This window comes from Lineus longissimus, chromosome 8, assembly GCF_910592395.1.
Source record: "Lineus longissimus chromosome 8, tnLinLong1.2, whole genome shotgun sequence".
In the NCBI taxonomy this organism is placed as follows: Eukaryota; Metazoa; Nemertea; class Pilidiophora; order Heteronemertea; family Lineidae; genus Lineus; species Lineus longissimus.
In genome coordinates, this window is record NC_088315.1 from 7,279,417 (window position 1) to 7,299,393 (window position 19,977).

The 19,977-nt window shown below is 39.8% G+C and overlaps 1 protein-coding gene across 3 annotated transcripts in view; it reads left to right on the top strand.

Annotated features, from left to right (window-relative positions):
* The window catches only part of LOC135492103 (transcription factor Sox-6-like), a 166,622-nt gene that overhangs the window by 1,786 nt on the left and 144,859 nt on the right, over window positions 1-19,977 (top strand). For 2 of the 3 annotated variants that reach the window (XM_064778283.1, XM_064778281.1), the window contains exon 2: window positions 18,683-18,778. The gene's annotated coding sequence lies outside the window, so the exon portion shown is untranslated. Of the gene's footprint in view, window positions 1-10,150; window positions 10,254-18,682; window positions 18,779-19,977 lie in introns of those variants that run through there. The other variant, XM_064778282.1, reaches the window with a different exon arrangement.

Sequence of the window (19,977 nt, forward strand, 5' to 3'; positions counted from 1 at the left end):
ATTCCTGAGAGTTGTTTTATTGAGGTTTTGCTTATGGTGGTATTTGTGTACTCTTCATATCTCATTCTTCTGTCGATATTGTGTCCAGCTTTTGTAGCAGAAAAGTTTTTGTGCCCTGTTCATAGTAACAAGACAAACCAACCATTCTCTTGCTTTCAATAGTTTCATGGCTTTATTTTCAAAATGATATCTTCTGTTTACTTTCTCATAATGCAATGTGGTCTATGAAGAAATGGTGCTTTGCTTATTTTAAAGACCCAGTACATCTGTTAAAACTTTTAGCTGACCTCAAATTGTATCTTTCTTTTGACGAGGGAACCAAAAGTAGTGTCCTTAATGGAGAGGGCGTCCTAAATAGAGGGGTGTCCACTGAGGGTGGTTCCACTGTAAGCAGGCAAGTTCTGTTAAAAGTTTAACTTTGATGTGCAGCCTGTCTCTCTTGTTACAGCAGCACTCTGTTGAGTTCCCATCGATTGGGCAATGTCGTCAGTCTCAGGTGGTGGCATTCGTCCCATTCCGCTTATCCTCTTAGGCTCATCTCCATCATGGACTCTATATGCAAATACATTTGGTTATTTCGGATGAGACCCACGTAATTAATCTCTCTTTTGTTGTAACTCGGTGTCAACTCGACAATATGATCCCTGTATTATTCTGGCGGGACAAATAGAACACAACGAGATACCCATCGCCAATAATGGGAAGCGAAATCTCCTATGAGCGCAGAAAATTGAGTTAGGAAAAAGAATACCACTTCAATCTTGGCGCGGAGGCTTGGAATAAGGGATGCGTAACTTGAAGCGGGATTTGGCGCTGACCTGTGCTGGCCCCTTCATCCATAATCTCTAACAGGCAGATGTGCTAGGTTGCGAAGAAAATACGCACGGAGCATTATCTTGGGTTGGGATCATGGCTATCCCGTGGGATCCCAATTGGTACAAGAGAGTGGGTCCATTCATATTGACCCATTCTGGACGTAGATGGAGTCACTGAATAGGCTGAGGACAGCAATTGGTGCCTAATTGTAGTGGCACACATATGCTCAGTAGAGTGTACGCTAAACACCTGTTGTGAGTTGAGCCAAAATAGTATTATTCTGAGCCCCCTGGTCAGCTCTTTAACCATGTTAAAGGAAGACTTTAGGCAGGATTCATGTGGGCCTGGTTAAGTTGCTTCACCAATTGAATTAAATCGGCCCCAACTTTGCCTATAGGTCACATGAACACCATCAATTTGACCCCCTGGCTCCTGCCTATAGCTCCCTTTAAGCCAATTTCATTGAGAAAGTTCTGAAGTTTGATGCCACTGAAGGAGAGATCGGTGTCATAAAAACATGATGTCAGTTTTTGTTATAGTTTGAAGAGATTATATTTTTTCACATATAGGATGAAAAACTTAAGAAATCCAAATTGGCTACTGCACAAAGAGAATCATCCTCTTTTAAAAAGTGAATTGAAAATCTTGGAAATTTCCACAAAAAGACTTTCACTGTTGGCAATTTTAGAGTAATTATCATTATCGCTTTTTCTCAGATGATTACTATTTGAAACTGCAACACTTGTATGACACAGGTGACAATTCGGAATCAGTCAGGCGAGATGGGATAGTGCCATTTCCTGAGTTTGGATGCAGCAACAATGGGATGGGCGGTGAATTATTGTGAATTTTCTCAGTGTTTTGTCCGTGTCAATGGGGGATGAGGCTGTATGCGGAAGTCTTTATAGGACAGAAAGGTTGCATATCTGCTGCTGTGTGAGCTTGATAATACATGTATTGGGATAAGAGTACTGGTATGGAAAAAGTTCACTTAACCCTTTTAAAGGTAGACTTTCTGCGGGTGCCTGAACGATCAGGGCCCATGCTCAATACGCTTATCTTTCTCAAATTGGGCGCCATGCTTTCCCATGAAAAGGGGTTCCTACCAAAGTGATCTATGATATGCTTTCACCGGATGATTTAGGGTTTTTTGCCATGCAGCCTTTCAGTTATATTTTGGCATAAATGATCTAAAGGAGTGAAGAAGGTCGAGACCATATTGTAAAAGAGACTGATAAATTTCTGTTGTGATTGTCATAATCCATTCCTGTCATGTAACAAACTACTTTTCCTTGAACTCACCCAAAGAATTGAAGAAAAAACAAATTTGTCTTGCTTGTGAGCAATTTTTTTAACAAATGCGGAAAGCACCGAACCTTGTTGTTCCCACACATCTTGTATTTTGAATAAAACCAGCAGCTAATGTAGTGATAATAAAATGCTCACAATCGAATCATAAAAACTCCCAACTCTGGAAAATTCTGTTTTCCACGCTGATTTCTCTAAGCAATAATACACTCTTTTATTTCATTAATCCACTTCAACACACACGTCTAACTCTACGCAAAACTGATCTTAATATCGCTCTGCGAAAAAACATGTCGATATTTCAATCGGCTAAACACAGAGATGCCAGAGCACATTCCCTTATTCCGAATACTGATTATAAAAATGCTATTTGACAAATACAATAGCTGAAACGTCTTACAATTTTCATTCCAAGTTGCGTTTGACGTTATACAAAATTCATGCGTGACTGACCATGCCATATTACAGAATATTTCCAGTGGGACATGGAACTAATAACCTCGGCCAAATAAACGTTATATCTAAACCTGATTTTCTGTTGTGAGAGTATAGAGCTTGGCTGCATCCATTCAGCGTAGTTTATGAATCAGGGAAAGTAAGAAATTGGTAATAATCGCGGTGCTCATAAATGCTTGTTTTGTGACTGGTGAGAATTTGCGTCGTTATTCTCGGCGTTCTGCCTCGGAGGACTCGCGGATCCATTTTCCTTTTGCACACAATCTGTGTGTGCCAATGCAGCTGCTCCTCCTAGTATAAGAAACGCTGGAATAAAGGAACCGTACCTAATGTCTCAGAAGAGAGTGATAGTGGAGGTTTTCCGCCTGACTGCATCGGTGCGATATATGCATAAAAAGGGTAGTCGACAATAATGAGCGAGACGAAAAAATCATTACATTCTTTTGTCGAAATTGATGACGTTCGTCGTGATCGTAGCATCTTTTCGGGAGCACCGAACAGGCTAATTCTCAATATTGTTGATTTTTCAAGCATTGAAAATTTGTATGGATTCTTCGACGTTTTATTGACGATTGGAACAACGGACCTGGGATGCGGGTATTATCAGATTGTTCCATATTCATCATCATGCTACAATGCTGTATCTTCCACTGCACAAGGCGCATCCTTTGTAAGCGTATTGATTGATGAAAACAATGAGTATGACCTGAGGACCGCGCTCCGAATTGAAACGAACGCTGTGTGATATTTCTGTGAGTGATCGACACGCCATGATTGATCTGTAGCAGTCATGCGTGATCCATAAATGAAAATTCAAAATTGAATTGAAGGATTTTGCCTTGCAGTTATGAAGAATGGAGTAGTAGAATGGTAGAGCATTGTTGATGTGACAGCGAGGAAAATAATAGTGGGAATTAACCCTTGATTTGCATGATGACATTCCATTACATATGGACTGTTTTAGGTCAGCGTGACCTACTTTTCAGGTATGAATTTCAGTGTACACCGGTATTAGTTGTACTTGGTGAAGAATGTTAAGCAGAAGGAAAACAATCTGGCTTAACCTTTGGAGTTCCCAAACTGATTCCACCATGCCTAAACTTTGTTTTTACATAATTTTGGACAAAAAGTAGGTCAGTGTGGCCTACATAGCTTTTCTTATTATTATCTCAAAAATTTGAAAATCTTTCAGAATTTTGAACTCTGAAAGATGAAAAAATTTCTTAGCCCAAATATTTTTTCCAATTTTTTTTCTGCTCAAATTGAAGAGATACCATGGTCAATCATCATTTCACCATGGTGAATTGGGATTCATTTTCGTAAGGGTATTGAAGATGATTCTCCGCAAAAAAAAGGTGTGCAAAGAAAAGTAGATAATAATAGTGTTGTGCCATTCTCGACCTCTTGCCCTAAGGTTTCGGCTTAGCTCTTTGTTTTCTTAGATTACAAGGCAAAGACGCGAGACAGCTGTAATATTCCACCTGTGGGGAAAAAAGCACAGCGAGAGAATGCGTGGTGAGAAAAAAGGAAATCTGTCTACTTAGTCTATTCATCCCCTGACCAATAGCTGGATTAGTTTTTTTCTGGGATGCATTATTTCATTATGATTTTTGGCGTGGATTGATTTTGGAAGAATGGAACTTCTTGTTTAAAAAAAGATGATAATGATGGTGATGATGATGATGATGATAAGGATTGCTGTCATCAACTGTTGCTGAAATGTCATTGAATACCCGTCATCAAACCTAACAACATCCTGATGTAGCACCTTTTGTCGAGAAGTATTAGTGTGAGTGTGTGGGGGGGGGGGGGGGCTTTTGCCATCAAGGGCTGTGTATTGCTACCGTAGCTATGCATTGTTTGCAAGACTGCTGACACAGTTGATACTGAAATGTCATTGAATACCCTGTCTTCAAACATTAGCATCCATCCTGATCTAGCAACTTTGGATTGAAACATCAATGCAAGTGGGGTGCTAGTACTAGCGAGGGCTGGGTTAATGCTACAGTCGTTAAGTGTTGTTAGCAAGACAACTAACATGGTGGACACTGAAATGTGATTGAATACCCTGTGTTCAAACATAATAACATCCATCCTGATCTGGTGAATAACAACAAACATGGCAGCCATGAATCATACTGGCTACAAATTATGTTTGAGGGGTAGGGGACTACAGAGAGTGACAGTCTCCATTGTGAGTGAAAATCCCAGTGAGAGTGTCAGGCCAAACCTTTTGTAGTGTTCGTTTATATCAGATCGGGGCAGGGTTGATAATCCTGCATCTTGCATGCAACTTTCATGGCAGTATCATTCTGTTGGAGGCCATTCATATAAGTGTAGTTACGGAGTTCCTCAGAGATGACAGTTCCTTTATGCATCCAGCATCCATAAATGAACATGAACATTTTACTAATACTTTACTAAAAATGAACCTTGGTACTTCTCAAGTTGGTGCTGTGACCTTACAGTTTCACATACCTGGCACCAATCAGTTAGGTACCCAATCATGTCACTAAAAAATATCTTAGATGATCATGTTATACAATGTACAATGAAGAATAAGTTTAAACCATGTTATTTTATTGTGAGAGATATATGTGAGATATATTATGCACATAATGAGAGATGAAAAACAGTAATAGAAATCTCACTGGGCATTTTTCACAGTAACAACTGTGGGAGTGTGACTATTAAACGACGAAAGTGACACAGCTGGCCTGATAATGCATTTGCTCAAATGAACCCACTGATCTGAAAAAGCCTCGCCGGCAAAAACAATTGATGAATAACTATAGGCATGCCGACGAATAAACTGATCTGACATCGTATTATACAAGACACTAAGACAATTAATGGCAGGAAAATAATTTCGCATCAGTTCAAACAAAACGCAGCGTGATTGAATACATAAATGAGAATAGTCTGTTTGTCGTTATAGCATGCGATTGCAGTGGCTGCGTTAATGCTGTGATCATTGTGCGAGTCCTCATAATCTAATATTAAAACCGTGGACACACAAATGCCACAATGCGCTGATTAAAAAAGCGCTCCCGCAGCATAATGCACCAACATTTACTATTGTCTCGAGCAATTCAATTAGTGACCTAATGTGAAATATATTGTTGATGTTAACCATAGTGAGTGCCGTATTATCCCTGAATACGGTACTTGTCCTCCTCATTGTCCACATAATGGCGAAACTCTGTTAAGCGTATACATACAATGGTCATTCTCCTTTCTCCACCCATAGTGCGTATCCTGTTTATGCGAACCTCAATGGTGCAATTCACTAAATCTCGGCAATCCTGCTTTACTATTTCATATGCTCAATATAATATCGTATGCACTTTGCGGGACATTGTTCAACTTTCATTATGCGACCGTGACAATATTGGCGTGGCATTTCTCTCGCTGTTTTCTGTCATAGTCGAACCATGACAACGCTGTCAGGCTTAGAAATCAGTATTTTGAAACAACATTGCATTCTGATACAACTCGTGTATCCCTCCCTATCTCCGAATGCAATTTAACCTTAGTCGGGTTACCTGGGAAAGAGATTTGAGGAAGTAGTCCCTCTAATTCATTGGCAGCCTTTTGAAAAATCAGTCCGGGTCACCACCACATAAAGATTGTGATGAGATCGCACAGGTGGCAGTCAGTGAATAGTTCTCCTCAAAATAATTGTACATTTCAATGTGTGCATGTACTAGTGGCTTCTCCTTTAAAACAAAAGGATGACGATAACAATGACAAATGTTCAATTGTCTCATCAGCATCTTCAAGGGTATTGACATCTCGATAAGATTAGGATAGGACAAAGCACCAATCTTTAATTTCCTGTTTCAACAAAGTTCTCAGGTTCAGCCATTGACTCTTTTACTCATTGTTACCGTTTCTCAGGCAGTCATGACAGAATTCTTGCAATGCTTAGGATAGGTAACATTACGAAGAATTTGATACATAGGTTTTGGTTTTTGGGTGTTTTATTACATGTAGCTGAAAGTTTGGTCATATTCCAAGTCAAGCGAGGTCAGTCACTTCAATTCATATTCCCCGAGTTCGAACAGAACCTCTCATCTTCATTTTGTCAGCTGAGCATCAGGCCCATGTGCCTCTTGTAGATTTCTGAACTGCTCATGGTGGAGATGTAAAAAACAAGATTTTATTCCAAACAATAGAAGATCGAAGAAGTTTTTTGGATTTATGATCGTGATGATGGGAATTCATACAAACTTGATCACGAATTAGAATAAAATTTTGTGAAACTGTTCATTTATTTAACTCATTTTCCAATTTAAGTCCATTTCAAAATAGCCTTGAAGAATTCTTTATTCATTATTTAAAACCACTTGATCTGTGCACAATTTTTTAAAAACCGATGTAAAATGGCCGCTGGACTCAAATTCCGCCATTAGTATACTGCAATGGTTGATCGTACTCTTTCCTCAAGGGGCTGAAGGGACAGTTGAGTTTTAAAAAATTGCCTCAGGAAATCTAGTCATCTACTCTAATCCCACACCGCTATCTAGCGGTGATGCCAATCTTGTCCCAAGGACTCTATTAAGGTGGATTATATACAATTGTGTATTTATCGATAACATGGGATGAGATTTTTAAATGGTCTCATCGTTGGCATTTACACAGTGTACTTTAGATGTTGACAATCTCCTTAAGAAAAAATTCAAAAGATTTTCGTCTTGTTTTGCTAATTTACAATTAAAAATGTCAAAAATACACTTTCTGATCTATCCGAAAAAAGTCATTTGTGCTGCTCATTTTGTGCCTGCTACCGAGGCTGACACTGATTGTCATTCTATGTGGATATTCAAATGTGCTTTGAGGAGGAAAACTGGTATTTTATGAATCCTATTTGATTCGTCTGATAGGAAAGAAAGCACTGCCACCAGGATTATTGTGATTTCATAGATGTCTAATTATACAACGGTTATAAATCGATAGAGTTGAATGTATGGGTTAGCGTTGTACACAATGGCGAACTCAATCAGTTCGGATGCATCGGAATGCGGTGTGAATCTGGTCTGATTGGATATCAGTAAGGTCGTGTTGAGGAGTTCACTGTTGGTTGTTTTCGCAATCAAATCAAGTCCCTACTCTGTTTTATCAGTATCTATAAAGCTTTGTTGAGATACTTTTCAACCAGCACTGCTGTAGTCCTATTTTTCCACACTTTCCAACAACCAAAAATTCCTTTGATAATTTTCTGTCTCCTACTGAAACTGAGATACCTCCCAACCCACCCTCCCCGCCCAAGATTGGTACCCAAATCTGCGGCTCAAGTGATGCCTTGCATGAACCTGCATGCTCAGCCACCTCATAGCACAGAGTTCCTGTGTAAAGCCCTTAAACATTCACAGCTCTAAAGTGCTTTTGGCTTGGACCCAGGTCAGTATCTTCCGTGATTTAGTAACAACCCTAGTTTGACCCAATGTCCAATTACTAACACCCGGCTGTAACACGCAGCATTCCAGCCTGTCTCCCCGTCATCACATCAGAGCAATCGCTATACCCCCAGTGCCATTAAAACTCTTTGTTCCGTCCATTATGACAGTGCCATCGATAACCGACGAAGCTTCGAGCTTTTTTCACCTCGGAGCACCCAAGTGCGGCCCCACTGCTCCACAAACACTACTACAGCCACAGCGCTCATGCAGAATCCTACGCCGGAGCGCCCAGCCCTTCATGACAACGCTACCTCGGGAATCGCGTAAATAATAGGATATGTGTGACACATCATGCTCCCCCGCTTAGTCATTGAGAAATTAGTATTTGTGCATTCGATTTAGCTGCAACTGCCACAGTGAGTTATGGCATGTGAATGAAATTCCTACGCAGGGATTGCAACTGACAATGACTAAGCTCGACAGACAATTGATGCTGCATAATAGCCGCTGTGAAGTTGAGTAAATTAGGAAAACCCATCGGATTTGTTTTCATGTCGGGACATGAATATCAGTGTTTATCACGGAGAATTGGTGTTTGTATTGTTTTATGGGTGATGTTGTTATGTTTGGGTGTGATGCATTATCTCTCAGGCCTTTTGTTTTGGTCATTTATGGGCCTGTTGATGTCGTTTTTGCCATTGTATGTTGTTGGCTCGGAATGAACCCCTTTGTTTGAGTAAATTTGGAGACACCTTTGATGGTTTGTCCTCATGTCGGGGTATGAATGCTACTGTTTATCAAAGCAAATCATTCTCCATTTTAGATTTGGGGAGATTCAGGTGTACTTTAAAGGGGTACACCGTACGTATTAACTGTTGGCTCAGGAAAATAGGACTGCAGATAAAAATCGCCTGTTTGCAGGGCACTTAAATGACGGGTCTCGTGGACGATTTCATAAAACGGTAAAAATAGAGATAACACAGTCAACTTGGTTTGTATGACAAGACTCAAGATCAGCCATTTAAGACAATGAATTTTTGTTTGCGTTGTATTCCAACAGATGCATTTTCCGTCATCTAAATGGACATGTCCGTTTTGTACACAATCTTAGCGTGTGACTAGTAACGTGAGATTTTGTTGGTAGCCGACACAAATCTAGTTATGAAGATATTGAATCATATAATTGTATTGTCTCTTCATTACCGTGGCAACCTCGACTAACTTGGGGAATTTCTCACCGTGATTGTGACAGCCGCAAATCTAATTGTTCAACAAAGGCAGGAATTGAAAACCGATTGGTGTTTACTGAACGTGTGTATAGATATGATTGTGAAAGTCGGTGATTAGCAGTGTAAGATTCAGCCAACAAGCTCTGAGCAATCTAGAATTCAGCGATGTGCACTTAAGCAGTCTGGCAATGTCATATTCTAGAATTTGTAATCCTGAATTAAGCAATCTAGATTTAAGCAGCTCTGAAATTAAGCAATCTCGTTGATTATGCAAAAGTTGATACCATAAAGCAAGGTTTTTAATCCAGTTATATTCTGCATTCGTTTTAAATGTATCTTAGGGACTTCTTTCATGTAAAGGTATCAGTTTACCATTGCATTTAGAAACAACGCCCTCCTATTGCAGTGTTGGATGGGTATAATGGAATGAAACTACAAAATACCGGCTTCACGCCCCTCAAGATCAACTTGTCTTTTGTCTGTTTCTGTTTTGTTGTCATTTCCTCCCAAGGTAAGCACGTCTTTGAGAGGAAAGCCAATACCTTTACCCACCATGTCATAGAAGATAATTTCAGTGCATGACTTCGAAACTTTTTTTTGAGCTGCCCAGTATAATTTCTTTGACTGTCTTACCTTTATTCAGCAAATTTCTTTATCAGCAGATCTTGATTGTCTGTGCCCAGGTCACTGTCATTTCATACTTGAGAAAGCAGTCACACTTGAATTTCTCGCTGTCTTGTCAACAAAGTGTCTTTACACTCCATTAGATTGTCTCGAAGACAAAGGCACAATCACCAATGACAAAGGGATCACTATTGTGTCTCCACGTCACAATTGCCGGTGACCTATGGGTGCATGACCGAAACAATTTGACAGTGTCATCCTTCTTTAACATTGGTTGGCATTGCAGGCTTTGGAAATAGGGCCTATGTTCCAAATGTATTCTGATGGGTTTTGTCACAATGATAGTATAAGGACAAGTCCGAAGTATTAAGTATTAAGTGGATTATTTGCTTGGTGACTGGTCATAGCCTTTTAGGATGTGAGTACAATTTCCCATCTTTTAATTCAGTGATATATTTAGGCCTCGTCTGTTTGTGAAGTCATATTTGATTGTGCCAATAAAATGATATGATCATCCCAGGTTTATTTGGCTGGATGTCCTATAGTAAGGCCCTGTCCTCCTGTTTGATTTGGCCAAAATGACAGGATCGAGCATCCCTATTTATACACAGTTTTATTTGACTGTTTTTACTCAAAATCTGCATCAAATGCAGAATCTAAGACATGATGAGCTGTGTTCATATTGTACTTTTTGCCTAAAAGTAAGTTCTACAGAACCTTTTGAAATTTGACCATAGAATTGGGTCAGATTCCTCCTCTTTCCCTGAATCCAGGGTCTGCCTTGGCGATAACACAGGTCTGCCAATCATCTTGAACTTCTCGTGTTAAACATTTGTTAAGACCTTATATTCATCAGGGGTCATAGCATAATTTTGAACTTTTGGTTTGCGCTGGTGCCAATGATTTCACTTTCGACAAGTGAGGTCCCATTATTGAGATTTATGGGTTAAGTCATTCCTTGTCATTGTGATGATAAAACATTGTCCTTTAACGGTTCAACATTGACATCTTCTTGCTCAAAGTCATGCAGAAGCAGCTATAAATTTCCTGTTCATGATAAATGGTGTCAAGTAATTCTTGGTGGTATGCATTTTGTCCTGGTTAGCTACAGTTTAATTTGGATGTTCTTTAAGTATTTTTCGACAAAATTGTCAGTTTTGATTAAAAGAATACCGAAGCTATCAAAATACATTGTTGTGATTCATAAATCATAATGGCAGAGTTTTTTTAAGATAGTGCAGAAATCCCTAGCGAGCTATCTGCGGCTCCAGAAGATTTCGTCATCCTGGCCAAACAATCACCAAGTCCTCCAAGGGCTTGAAATGGACTCTAACGAAGCGAAGACATCCAGCGATACCTAAATCCTATTGATTACATGGTATGTGAGATACATAAAGCGGAATAAAAAAGGATAGATATTTCAATGATCTTGATTCTAGATCGCTCCGAGTTCTACAGACTCCATTATCTAATATTGACCCGGTGCCCTGCTTGCGGCTCCTGGGCAAAAACGCCGCAGTCACAATCAAGATATTTGATGTAATTTCTGACCTTTCGGAATCTAACTCTAAATATGAGATTATTTATTTGCAGTTCAATCGACGGTAGCCTGCGGCACACCGTCAACAACGATGGAAGCCAATTGTCTCATAATCTGATTCGCCGAAATGAACTCATTTGCTTCAATAAGTCAATGTTCTTAAACTGCTTAAGGTGATGAAATAAGACTATGCGCAATTACGGCGTGTATTTTGAAAGTTTTGATTGTAATGCTATTCTTTTATAAGCGGGCTGTTACCTTGAAGGTGTGTTGCTTGAGATTTCATTGCAATCGTTTGTGGATGGTGGGCGATCTTAGTTTAAAGTGTCTCTGTATACCAAAGGAGGAAGCAGCAAGTTTGAAGGCGGAGTTGGTGGGTGAGGATGCTAAAAGCCACAGATTCAAGTTGTAACCTCTTTAATTGAGAATGGAATGGAATCGCAACTAAGTTTCATGTAATGTGCTATATATTCACATTCTGCAATTAGAGAAGTCCACCTGGACATATAGACTAAATGAGATGGTCGTCCAGAGCATTCAGGCAATAGCGATTTAACCATCTATTGTAGCAGAAGTAGGCAAAACTGACAAAAAGATACTGATTTTGTGAAAACAAGTCTATGACAAACTGATATCAAGTATGAGTATTCCTCCCATTAACTGGCTTTAGTGTCAGAGATCTGCTTTGCTTTGATTTATTCTGATGACAGAAGCGCTGCTTTTGGTTTAGTTGAGATGTCAGAGGGAATCCCATCAAGCTGTTTTGAACCACAACAAGAACTCCCACCATAGGCTCTTATGTCAAAAGAGGCAGTTGACTGTCAGGCCCTTGGGCCTCTTGTTGAAAGGTGAAACTAAAAAGATGTTATCTGAAGATTCACAGAAGACATCTAACCATCTCCAAGCCTTGTTTAGGTTGCTTCTCTTGGATACATGGACATAACATTGCTGTTGTAGACATATTAAAGGCCAGCGTCATATGTTTGCATGTCACCAACCGGGAATCGGTAATAAACATATCCACAACTTATTTATAACGCATGCAAATGCAATGAAACTTGGCACGTGTAGCTTATGTGTATCAGTCTACATATCAACATTGTTGAAAGTTGTATTCAGTACACATTTTCATAATACAATATTCTCAAATTCAAGTTCGATTTTCAAATTTTGAATGCATAAAGCTGTCATTTAAGGCTATCCAATATGATGTTATAATCACAATGCTTGCCCCAATTCTAATAAAAGTTTTGTTCTCTGTGCATGCTTACAATTATTCCCGATTATAACTGCGGACAAAACATGCCCTATTTCTTTATTAATATCCCCTTTGTTCTCATAACCATTGTTAAAGAGACAACAAATTTCTTAAAAGTAGAAAGAATTTTGTAGAATCTCAAAGGCCAAGATAATGAATTTTTTGAATGGAATTCGCTGAAAAGAAAGGCCACAATTTCTATACATATTTGACACTTGGAGTAAGAATAGTCATCAGTGTTTCTGACTTACTTCGATGCAAAGCTTTGTGTATTGTTTGCCAGGTTACCATTCTTTTGGTGATAGCTGTAGTTAAAGATAGTCTGGAAAGCTTCCAGCCCGTTGTGAAATATTGATATAGGATACACGCTATGCTTAGAAGGTGTATTCAAATGTGCATGGTCATCACCTATATTTGGCAAACCCAAACTTCTAAATGCTAACCTAAAGAAATGGGGCATATTTCCAATGGTTTAACGACAGACATTCTGCAAAAGAAGATATTGTCACTTCCCAAAAAAGGAATTTGCAAAAAAGGATGGATATGACACACGGAATTGACCATTATCACTAATTCATTGACCGACTAATTTCAACCTGGGAAAAAGCATGTTGTATTGAGTCATGACAAAGCCATCAGAAAACGTTGGTCATCACCATTTTGTCGAATGTGGAGAATGTGTCACCGAAGCACTTTCTCCCAATTGACCACCTTTTGGATCCGTCCATTTGTTGACCAAATTCATTTGGGGTACTAGATATTGTCCTTGCATGGAAAAAACTAAGTCATAAAGGTCATGTCCATTAGAAAATGTTGCTCATCAAAAAATATCAAATATTTAGTTTTGTGTCACCAGGGAGTACAGTGGGAGCTCTCCGAGTGGATACCTCTGTTAGCAGGACAACTTCTCTTTTAAGGACACTGATTTTGGTCCCAAATTAGTCATTTTCATTCAATTTAACCTTTGTATGCAGGACACTTCTCTAGCATTTGTCAATTCTTGGGGTGTCTTTAATACTTGCACCCAAATTGACCACCTCATGGGTCCGTCCATCAGTTAACCAATTCATTTGGGGTAGGATTGGAGCCAAGGGGTCTCATCCTTGCTGGTAAAAAGCATGTTGTAGTGACTAATGGTAATGTGCTGTCCATCAAAAAAGCTGTTCATCAAATTTTTGTCAACAATAAGAAATATCACAAATGTGTCACCAAAAGCAAATGGATTCGAATTGACCAACTCAGTCAATTATTTGACTTGATCATCTATGTCAGTTTTTGCTTGGAAAAGCATATTGTTGCGACTAATCGTAGCGTCCCTTCCATCAGAATTGTTCCAATTCTCCATTAGAGTTGTTGCATCTTTTTCTGGTTATCACTTTTTCATCTGGTATGAGTCATTGAGACAAATGCCGGATAATCACCACAGATGACCAACATCATCAACAGAATTGGTATTTCTTTAGTCGGTTTGCTGTCATAACCTAGGACTGATATTGGGTCGGTCTCAGTACTAACAGGACCAGTTTATGATTGGTCCTTCTACTCGATAAGCAGCTTGGCTTGGTTGGTTCTCCACTGGACTGCCATGTTAGTGTCCAACATCAACTGAAATGTTAATTTTTTGTTGGTTTGCTGTCATCTCACAAGTCCCAAATCCCAGGCTGGTCATTCTTACGACATCTGGAGTAGCTTTCAGCAACAGCTAATGTAGGGTTTGTTCTATCGATAGGTGAGCTCAGTTGGTTCACAGCATGTCTGGAAGAAGGACCAAACAGCCAGCAATGCCCCTCATATCCATGGCTATTGCCTGACTTGAAACCCTTCACCTCATATCGATTGTACTTCTTGTACTCTATTGTGAAACAAGGCAAACTTGAAACCTAAGCACTTGTACGTAGACCATTGTGAAAGATCTTGTACTTTATGTCCATTTACTTTAAGGATCGCTTTGGTAAGCGCTGACATCGAGTGTTGCCATTTCCTGATGCAGCCATCTACCTTAAAGGGACAATAATAATAATAATAATAATAATAATAATAATTTATTTGATTTAAAGTGCTAAAATAATGGTGCATACATTTTCTAAGCACTGTACATAATATTAAATGAGTACATTAAAAGTGGTGATTTCATGAGGATAAAAAACAGTTTAAAAACATCCGGAAAATATCAATATTTAAAACATGTATGGCCTACTCTGAATATGTTAGGATAAAAAGATGAGTTTTGAGTTTACTCTTAAAAGTGTTTAGCACAGTGACATCACGTAACCAGCTTGGAAGGGCGTTCCACAGCCCCGCGGCCCGGACACACAGAGATCGATCCCCGAAGACCCCATTTGAACGTGGGATGGCAAGGAGCCAAGGGTCATCCGAGGACCGAAGTCTGCGGCCGGGCGCACGGAGACTGAGAAGTTCCTTCATATACTGTGGGCTCTCCTCATGATGGATGACCTTGTGGGTTGTGAGAAGAACTTTGTAGTCGATACGTGATGTCACCGGCAACCAATGAAGAGATTTTAAAATAGGGGTTATGTGCTCTCTCTTTTTGGACCTGGTTAAGAGGCGAGCACTAGCATTTTGTGCTTTTTGAAGGCGCTGGATTTCACAGCCCGGTAATCCGAGCAAAAGACCGTTTTGGAAATCCAGGCGAGATGTTATTAGCGCATTTATTACTCTGGCACAGGTGGTATTGTCCAGGTATCGTCTGATCTTTGCTATTCTATGGATCTGATAGTAAACCCCCCTCACCACTTGGGACACCTGTTGTGACATAGACATGTTTGCATCAAAAACAGCACCAAGATTTCGAACCTGAGATGAGGGAGTAACAGAGGATGATCCGATCTGGATTGAAGGAAGTGGCTCAAGTCTTGACAGCTTTCTCTTCGGGCATCTTGAATGAATGAATGAAATTGTCATTTATATAGCGCCCGTATCACTGGAACAATGTTCACAGGCGCTCATAAGCTTGCACAAACAAATATGTTTTTCTCCAAACTGAATTATTGAAAAATCATTAATCACTTCTCCACCAAGTGAGTGTAGCTGAAGGCCAACCTAAAAGCAGCCAGCTATGTCCTAAACTGCCCCGAAACACTAGCCAAAATCATTATCAAAGATCATTAGTGGGTCACTCTGCATGGTGGCAGGCTAGCTCATCTCCCTCTGGCCACCTGATGTCCTGGACACAGGTTGAGTGAATTGCCCAGGACAGGAGGAATCTTGAGGACAACCTATGCTCCACTTGGAGTAACAGGGTATGAGTCAAGTAAGTCCTCCTTGCCACCTAAATCACACGCACAAGTTGTCCCTTTAAGATCACTCCTCCAGAAACGTCTAGACGTATTGCTTAACTTTCTGTATCATCAGTATGAGCACATCAAGTGTCACTGTGGGCTTAATTGCTGCAGAATTGTGTTGTGAAGTCGGCATAATTAAAAGGGTTTGTCTGAATCTGGGAAGAAAAAGTGAGGGAAGTTTCAAAACCTTAGGGACATTGATCAAGTCCAATACTAGGAGGTGAATTCATATTTGGCAATCTTCTGTCTGTAAGAAAGTACACATAATGGACACATACTTGAATGGCGGCCAACGACATAATGCTTTCCAAACATATTTACTCATGTCTTGCAAAATAAGTACTTTTTCACGAGACCCTCAATAAATGTAGAAGAAGCCTCACCTCATCTGATGTCTGAGGGCTATTGAGACTGCATGAAATAATCCCTTATGACTTTTAAAGAGATTTCGTCTGAATAATAGCCCTCATCTGACTCGATGAAAGTCAGATTTTTTCAAGAAGGTGAAAACCTATTACAGAACATGTATACATTTACAAAAAATCTTCTTTGAATTAGGTGGAGGAGTCTGTAAGATTTTGTTGGACGCACTCAAAAAATATTGTATTTCTTTTGACTGTTTGACTCAAAATGGATTAAGGTTAATGTTTTTATGGATATTTTTATATCACAGCTTTTTTATTGAACCTTTTGCCTTAATGCATACAATGTATGTTTTAGGTCTTAGAAAAACATTACGTTTGGCGTAGTTTCAGTAATATAAACCATACATGTCCATCAAAGATGTCTCTTGAAGTATACTGACTGACTGTATAGGCTGTTAACTGGGTTGAGCATTTTCCCTATCTTCACATTTAAGAATACACCCCAAAGGTTCAGAGACAAATGGTATATTACTATAGTTGCTTGTTGACACCAGTTATTCCACAAACCTAATATAGAATTCCTTTTTTTTTCTGTATTAAAATGCAGAATAAAGTAGTTGAGATTTTGAGCATGGGTATTCGGCACATTTTTTGCGTCCCCTGGCACTAATATTACCACTTTAAGGTCGTTTAAAGCTGGAGCTTGAGTTAGATGGAAAATTGAAACTGGGGGTTAACACATAGAGTACCATTGTACTTGTACCTCATTACTATCATCAGCACATTGTACTTATAGTGCATCTAATGGTCGACCAACACCTTGAGTGTTACCATCGAGCGACGCTTCTCCGATGGATGCCATTCGTCAAGGCATGATGCTATGACAATCCTTCAATAAACGTTTGCGTCGTCAAACAGTGAGTGGGCCCCTCGGCCATGTGTCATCGCCACCACCATCAGCATCCACATTTGAATACAACGCCGTAATTGTCGTCCATTGTTGTGAGATGGGGGTCGGTCTGAATCACGAATCGATGTTCTCGCCGAAAGCTTCGTTTAATGCAGCACGGAGCAAATACTTGGATGAGTAAGAAAGGAAAATCAGCTTAGAATGGTAATTGCTCGCCATTGGTGGGAGGGAGTAACCGTCTGTTGAAGGCAGAAACCAGCTCACATTCGACGTAGGGATGTAGAGGATGACTCTGGAATGCCCCTCAGTTACGTGGGGTGTGAGATCGAGGTTGACTAGGTCATACCCGAGGGTTAGCAGGTTAATCAGGAGGGAAGATATCCACATTTGTATAAACATTCCGGCGCTTAAGAGTGATCTTTTGTTTCTGTGAATCATAACCAATGCGATTTTTTGCATTGGGTGATTTCTGTTGGAGATCACTTTGTGGGTTGACTTTGTAAATGTTGATCTGACCGTAGCCGCTTCACATTGATTCGATATCCTTTTGGGGACTGACAACAGTGTCTTGTGCCTAATTCATTTCTTGAAGCATCATCTATTGTTGATATGACTCACAACTTGATTGACTCAAGGTCAGCAGATTTATCTATTAAGAATTTAAGAATACTAGTCTTTATTAAATCTTGCTGAGACTCAGTTTCCTTATTGCTTATATCAGAGACTTGAAGGCCACTGTTTGAAAACTCAACAGATCTGGCCTACCACCACCCCATCCCCCCCCATCCCCAAACATTTGATTGGTGTAAATAAGACAATATCAAGCATGTATATATAGGCATGTTTTTGAAGGTGCTAACAGTGCCTAGCAACTCATGATGCAGATTATGATAATTTTAAGTACTTAAAAGCATGGTGGCAAGCAAGGATATTATCCCCTCGGCCACCTACATTTCACACTTATGTTGTCCTTCAAAACATGGTCTTTTAGGTAATATACGGTACTCGATTCTCGCACCTTATCAAACTACCTGTCTGACAGTTCCCACGTTGCATAGCAGGCTTGTTCAAATTTAACGTCTGTAGAAGCATGGCTTTCAACATGAGAATTTGTTTTCGGACCCCTTTGAGAGAATTTGGGATGAAGGAATTTACTCTCAGTCACCGAGGAGGTTCAAACTAGCCATATTGCTCTCGAAGAGAAAACGCATCTTCGACTTTAGTTCACTTTGAAAAGCGTTTGAAGAGACGAACTGGACCAATTCTGCAACAGTTCTCTGGCCTTAAAACAAACAATCTGAATTTGCAGCAAATTCTGCAAGATCACAAAAAATTGATGTGGAGGAGACTCAATTGTTGCCTTCGCTGACAGGAAATTCTGACTAAACATTTTTTGGCCGGACGGTAGAATTTCACTTTTGCATCTGACTTCATTCAGATTTTAACAGGTTTTCACTGTTTTATTATTTCAGTGCCTCTTCAGCACTTAGACTAACTTATTTGAACGACAGGGTTCAACTGCAGAGGGAATCTTTTCGGGTCCGTTTTGGATACTTCACCACAGCGAGGTAGGTATCATCTTATCGAATTTTTATTTGGGGATGTGACTCAGAACTGTTTAACGACAAGTTTCATCATTCGAAAAGTCAACCACTTGCATAAATAAGTGGAAGCAAAATCTGAAAAGGATCTTTTCACAAACTTTTTGGGCCTTGAAAATAAGGGGCTCCAAGAAGCAGCTGGTCAGTCCATCGATGGAAAGGGAACATGGCTTAAGATCGTCGGGTCTTGCAAGGTTCTTGTCTAACACTTGTAAATAACCCAGCATATAAAATCTTCTTTAAGCTTCCGAATTTTGTAAATATCGCTCCTTGTACCGCTTTACCCGATCAGCCGTTTTTGGGCCACCTGATAAATATAGACACAGGGCTCTCTGTTGTCGTGTACTGTTACTATAGTCCGGAATCGGTCAAATTTTGATGTAACAATGATATTCCAAATAATGCTCATCCCCTTTATAAAAATACATCCCACTCATTGTGTTGTCAGCAGTGCTGCATCTGTCATAAAAAACCGAAAGAATGGCCCAGCTCCCACACCTTGAAGTTATCAATCAAATGGAACCAGGAAATGGAACCCATTCATAAAAGTCTGTCATAATGTTGGTAAAGATTGCATTGTTGTTTGGCCTGAATGAGGAACACTCGAGGCTGTGAGGATGAATTGTGTGTTTGGAGTTTTCTCTGTACCATCTTAGTTGCTGTGACGAGATTAACCCTTTTGCTGCGGCTGTTCGCATTTGTATCGAATCCACCAACAGAGTCTAACAAACACGTAAGCTAGAGATAAAATCACTGGATTTTGTCTCAAATCCAAGATGGGCACCGAAATCCAAAATGGCTGCCAAGTAGCATAAAATTGAGTTACTATATCGACACCTGGATTAAGGCAGCGGGGATTTGGGAATCTTCACAGGGTTATCAGATCGTCTGTGAACACACTTCGCATCAAATTGCAAACTCTTTTGCACACCACCTTGTTATCTTAGCTTAATTCGTAATTATGTAGGAATATCGTATGTAAGTATCTTGACTTCATTCTCTCCTCAAGAACGGCCCACTCCATCTTGACTACCATCCAGGAACCATCTACCCTACCCCCTTCACCACCAAACCATCTCAACAAATATGCCATCAGAAAACAATTTGTTTACAATGGCTTTCATGCACCACAACAAGTGGTAAACCCCATACGTTTCTCAATAATT